This window comes from Ixodes scapularis, unplaced genomic scaffold (genome assembly GCF_016920785.2).
Source record: "Ixodes scapularis isolate PalLabHiFi unplaced genomic scaffold, ASM1692078v2 PGA_scaffold1__304_contigs__length_218370807, whole genome shotgun sequence".
In the NCBI taxonomy this organism is placed as follows: domain Eukaryota; kingdom Metazoa; phylum Arthropoda; class Arachnida; order Ixodida; family Ixodidae; genus Ixodes; species Ixodes scapularis.
In genome coordinates, this window is record NW_024609846.1 from 208923370 (window position 1) to 208929537 (window position 6168).

Sequence of the window (6168 nt, forward strand, 5' to 3'; positions counted from 1 at the left end):
TGATCTGGGCAAGAACGATTCTGACTAGTGGGACGCTAACGCGCAGAGCAAAGAGACCAGCAGAACAACGGATTAGAAAAGGCATAAAAACCATCCATTATCGTTGGGATATACGTATATTGTTGCCCACCATGAACGAATTCGAGATGAATCAACGAGCGAATCGACGATTCTCAAAAACCCATTTTCTCAGTATTTACGTTGTTTTGTCGCTTTCACGTCGCGTTGAATTTCCACGGAAATCGAACGAACTTCAATCGAAAACTTTTAAACCTCAATAAAAAAAGAAAGCGCTTTAGGTGTCGAAAGTCATACGTAAAACAGCTGCATCTAATTAGTATTTTACATGCTGTAATATCATGCAGAGTGCCGCAGTAAACCGGGAAGTATTACCCGTATGTGTATACATAATTTCATGCGCACGTATACACACAGCGTAAAGTGTCGACATGCGCCGAAGTTGAATTGTAATGAGGTTTTCCCCGTTTAAATCACACGAAATAGGGCGATAATTCGAAAACGTGCCGCGGGAAAACTCGCCGGAACCGATACACCAAGAAAACAACGAAAGGTAATTCTTGAGATGGTTGCAGACAACTTACGGATTTGGGACGTTATCGAGGAGGTCGCTACCTCACTCGATAAAGCTAGGAAATTGGGATTTGTTGGTGGATGAGTGGACAGAAATGATAAAAATTGATCAAACATATATCGACTCCTGTGTAGGGGTGTGCGAATACTGGTGATAAGGGCGACAGTATTCATGGCTAGAGACATACCGGCGACTATCGCAGTGTTGAAGCGAAAGCTATGAAGCTGAGTTATTCAATTCCAAGCAGTGTTCGCAGAGCCGTATACGAATGCGGGTTTCGAATCTGGGTCGCGGCTTGGAACAAAAGGAAGAAATAAGGTTCCATCCCCCGTAAGCCAGACTGTCAAAAGCAATTTCTCTTCGTCGCTGTCTGCCTGCCGAATATTATATTTTCTTCGATTTTTTTTTTCATCTTCTAGTATATCGGTTATTTTATGACCGAAAGATGTTTCAAGACACGCATGATGAGGGATTGCCGAGTCATTCATGGAATGCAATTGTCCTGCTTGCTATCCGTCAGGTACCGGAAAAGGGTACCCCCATCTATAAGTTGTTGACCGTAAAACGTGTATCCAGTCGAGGTACGACAAACGCCTACTAGAGTCGAGACAAGCCGGAAATCAAGTGGGCACAGGAAAGCTAACATGGAATATCCCGGGCCTCCTCTCTCAGCCACCAAGGCGAACAACAGTTAATGTTTTAAAAAGTGTGGTTAAAAAAAAAAAACGGTCGCGTGGAACCCGGACAAGCCTTGATTTTGATGCTCGCCATCGGCAGGGCACATCGCTATAGAGCTAATGGCCGAGCCCAACTACAGCGACAAACCCAAGCCTGCCAAAAGTACCTTCACGTGCACGCTGTACGCGTTGATGCCTCTCGGTGTCGGTTGTTTCAGTTTGTCCGTCTAGTGGGACTCGGGCACAAGAGGACATGTCTGTGTTGGTTCAGCTGACTGTGTTCTTCCTGCCGAGCTACGTTATCAGGTTCGCAGGTCGTCGCGGCCACAATGTGACCTCAAAACCTGTAATCATCGAGTGTATACGAATGAATGGGTTCCACAAGCGGGCTAACCTAGAGGAAGTGGGAAGCGAACGTAGCGCGTTGAATATTGAGGCGATGCACAGCTCTGACCGAAGATTGCGGTTCTGTGGTAGGAGAGTCGAGGAGTAGGCGCCCGACCTAGAGGAGGACAACGAGTGGTTCTCTCCATTGTGAAGAAGACGAGCAAGGGACGGGATGGGTGAGGCCCGAGAGGAGCTTCGTTAACATTCGTGCTTCGGCAGATTACATTGTTACACGAATTCAACGTTCACGATATATGAAGACTGCGACGGCTTGGTAATGCTAGGTGTAGATTGTAACAAGGACGTATACTCGTCCGTGCTACCGGATACAAACAATAAAGGAGCATTTCTTGGAACTCAATACGTATCTCAATTACGATGGCCGCGCTACAGACTGTAGTAACTTGAATTGCTAAAAACAAACGTCGAAAAAAAATAAGAAAGAAACAAACGCGGACACGCCCACAGGCACACCTCGCCGACGTTACGTCAGGAAAGGCCCGATAGTTTACGAAACGGGAACTGATATACTCACATCGAGAATGATGAACTCGAATGATGACGACGAGGACGACGACGAGGGCCTTGAGCACCACAAACACAACAACAACGACGACGACGAAGGAAGTACCACAACGACCAAAGGTGCGAGACGGAGAGGGGGAGGGACCAGTTGACACACGCACACGCGGCAGCGAACACACACGTCCGGACGAAGACGACCACGGACGACTTCCAACGACCCGGGCCGAACTCGGGGCTCGTCCTTGAGCAAGCTGAACAGTCGGCAAAGACAATCCCGCGGTCGGGCGATGGAGTGCCGACAACACGCGGTTCACGACACGCGCGGAGGGGGCTCTCTGGAAGGGTTGCCGGCAGCCGAGATCAACTTCCGGGGGGGTTAGCGTCGCTTCAAGGACGCCGGCCGGGATCTAGAGCGCCAGACGGCGGACTCCGGGCGACGTAGAACAGCGGGACCGCGGTTCAGGAGCGGCTGCGTGAACGTCGTCGGCGACGTGGAGGGCTGATGGCCGGAGGCTGCGTCCGCGACGAGCTCCCAGGTCGGCGGACAGCGAGCGGCGCGCCGGAGTCAACCTGTTGCCCCGGGACGGGCGGAGAAGGCGCGCCGCCAGGCGGACGCGGGCGGAGACTCGACCACGTGACGGCCTCGCCGCACGCGCGCGGGGGAGGACGCGGAGGCAGCGGAGGCTCCCTTCTCCCGCGCCCCTCGGGAGGAGGAGGAGGACGGGGCCGCGATGGGACGCCCGGGAGAGGGATGGGGAACCGGAAAAGGCCGCCGTCGCTTTGCGCTTTCGCAGGCGCTTTTGAGGGGGGCTAGGCACGCGCTGTCCACTGTGTTTGTCCTTGCCCGTCCAACACCCTTCTAGCGGTCATCGCGGGGGTGAAAAATGCCGAGTCACTGGACGGTGAACGCGCGCCACAGCGTCCCATATTCTGCACAAGAGAGCTACCCGGCAAAAAAGGATGGCGGCGTTCAGAAGGCGATTATTGGAATAGTCCGTGCGGAGTAAAGGGTTTTCTGTTTTTAACTATTCGAACGGTACTTCGAACGTCGATAAACCCACAGTGCACCCTTAGCTGAATGCGAGTTAGTTCCGCGCGAAAGACAAGATCAGAGCTTGCGGGGGAAAAAAAAAAAGGACTTTTTTTTTGTTTTGTTTTTTATTATACACGCGCATCTCGGTGCGCGGTGGGAAAGCCCTTTTCCGGGCCACGGTGGCATTAGAAACGAAGTAGCGGTGAAGCCCGCCGTTGCCGCAGAGGGCATGTTCTGGGGTTTCCGCCAAGGCAACATTGATCGAGCGAAGGGACCAGCTGCTCCGAACATTCGCAAGATTGCCCGCGCGCACAAATGTGACGCGTGCGTCGCAAAGCGAGACTCTGCTATAATAAAAACAACACTCCCGCGGCAGTTTTTTTTTTTTTTTTAGTGAAGAAAGATAATAATTCAGCTTCGTCAGAGTGCTGGATGAAGCATCTTTGCAACGTTGTCGACAAGCGGTAGCGTGTGTGTGTGTATTCCAAAACGGTGTACTGGTACAGTCTAGAAAGAGAGAGGGGGCGACAGGGGGGGGGGGGGGAGAGACTGAAGGGAGGTGTCCCCCCTCCCTCCCCCTATGTTCTGACGCCGCTGTTTGGAAGTATGTCCCTGTAGGTAGTGCGGGCGAACGTCTTCGGTCCCGCCGAGGTGCAAAGAAAAAAAAGAGCGGGGGTGCATCGAGCGTATGGCGGCTCCTGCGGGGCGTTCTCGGCAGAGGCGTCTCCGATCGGCGCTATCGGCGTGTCCCGAATCAAACGGTGGGGGGGACGGCGCTCTTGGAAACGAAGACGCGTTCGGCGCGGCGGGAGGCGGTCGCCGAAGGTGGGTTCCCGTCCGATCCGGGGGCGGAGTTTTGCTCCGCCGACGACGTCGAAGGCCGATCGGACGCCGAAGCCCGAGGAGAGGCGACGTGGCGGCGGCCGAGGGCGAGCGCGACGGCAGATGGATGGCCGCTCTCCTCTCCGTCTTCTTCGGCGGACCTTTTTGTTTGTCGCAGCGGCGTCGGCATTGCGCATGCCCGGCCTCGCCGACGACGGCAAACAGCGTCCATCGATCGGCGAGCTGATTGGTGGGCGCCGAACGGGCGTCGATGCGCGGCCGCCGCCGGCGCGCGCTAACGGCGCCGATGGCGTCACGCCGGAACGCCGGCCGACGCGCTTCGCTACTCTAATTGATTTTCGAAGGCGGCACTCGCGATTGGCCCAGCGGCAGTTCGACCACGGACCCGCCCGATTGGTTCCACCGCCGGAAGGGGGAGGAAAAAAGGGGGGAGGAAAGAAGGGGCTCCACCAATCCGAAGGCTGGGTTCTTGCCTGTCCGCAACCTATCGAAGGGCATCTTCGAGACGAACGCCAAAGTTTGGCCGGAAGCTGCAACGCGTCGGAGGATGGGAAGAGCCAGAAAGCGAAACACACGCACAAACACTCGGGAAAAGATTGCGCCCGATTCTGTCGGAGCTTCGGGAACACTCCGCGGAAACCTCTGCGGCAACCCGCAGAATTGACGTCACGATGCGTAGGCAGCGGCGCCGTGTGGCGCCCGGGTTCAGAGTCCAGGCGCTCGCAAGATGGCGCGGCGGCGAAAAAGGCCCGGAGAAAGAGACGCCCGGGTGGGGGGGTTTCGAAAGAGGAAACCAGCGGAAGGAACGCTGTTTCTTCTGCCCGAAGAAATCGACAATCGGAGTTTCTAAATGCGGAACAACGCCGCGGAGGGTTACACCAAATGGTCCGGATGGCGAGATGAAAGCTTGGGCGAGAAGCCCGGCCTCTGAGCCAAGAGCCACTCGTCGGCGGGGGGTATCAGCAGCAAACAAGTACGAGACCGTTGCACTGATCTGCACTTGCACACACAGCACGAGCCTGTGTGCTTTGCAGGAAGGCTAAAAGCCCGGAGCGCGTTTTTGTAACTATACGCTCAGACCGCAAGTGCAACTTGCGGGCAACCTGGGGTTCCAAAGCGTAGGCCCAGGTTGTCCCTCGGCCAAATCGGAGTGGTCATTTGCACCGCGAGGGGGGGCCAAGGGCAACTGTCCACGCGAGCGGCGCTCCGCCGCTGGTAAAGGGCTGTCGCAGCGTATATCTAGATATGCACGGGGCCCCTTGGGGTCGCGGCGCGGGCGATGGTGGTCATTAAATGCCTACGTGTTACTGAACCGGTGGGTTGTGTCATTCCCCGAGACGGGCAGCAGCCAGGGAATTCCCACGAACTGAGTTCCAATTCACAACATGTCTCGTAACCGCAAAAAAAAAAAAAAAAAAAAATTGGGGGGGAGGGGCGATTAATGATTATTGTTGACAAACCGCTGGGTCCCAGAGAATGCCTAAGCACTGTGCATCAATGGCGTAGCACATGATCCCAGTGGCGTAGCTAGGCCATCCAGCACCCGGGTCCCTTATGTCTTCCGTAGCCCCCCCCCCCCCCCCCCCCCCCACCTTCACTCCCCAAGATTGCACCCAACCAATAAAGTGGAGGGGGGGGGGGGTTTGCGGATGCCGCCACAAATAGCACCCCCCCCCCCCCCCCCCCCCGGTTGCCACGCCACCGCATGGTCCCCTCCGTACTCTCTGAGCGGACTGTCTTTTTTTTTTTAAGGAGTGAATTGCTACAAAGTTTAATTTAATGCACATTAAACGCATACAAGTGACATGAGTGCCGGCGATACCTCCCGCCATTACGAATTTCGGGGTTTCCAAGAAATACGTCTGCATACTAAACCCTAAATCCCCCCCCCCCCCCCCCCCCCCCCCCCCCCCCGCTGTCCCATGTCCATTCCCCGAGCTGACGAGGGTGGAAAGTTTCATCCTGGGTATTGGACCACGGTTGTTTTGGGACGAGATCTGCTGAGCTCGGACACCACAGCAGATCTCATCCCGAAACACCCGTGGTCCAATACCAAGGATGAGACTTTCTACCCTGTTCAGCCCCTATCCCAAGTGTGACAAGGAGAACAA

The 6168-nt window shown here is 55.3% G+C and overlaps 1 protein-coding gene across 1 annotated transcript in view; it reads right to left on the reverse strand.

The window, feature by feature from the left end:
* The window catches only part of LOC8039463 (homeobox protein cut), a 427455-nt gene extending 424606 nt beyond the window's left edge, over positions 1–2849 (reverse strand). Inside the window, exon 1 of the mRNA XM_040206275.3 lies at positions 2192–2849. The gene's annotated coding sequence lies outside the window, so the exon portion shown is untranslated. The remainder of the gene's footprint in view (positions 1–2191) is intronic.
* Between the last annotated feature and the right edge of the window lie 3319 nt (positions 2850–6168).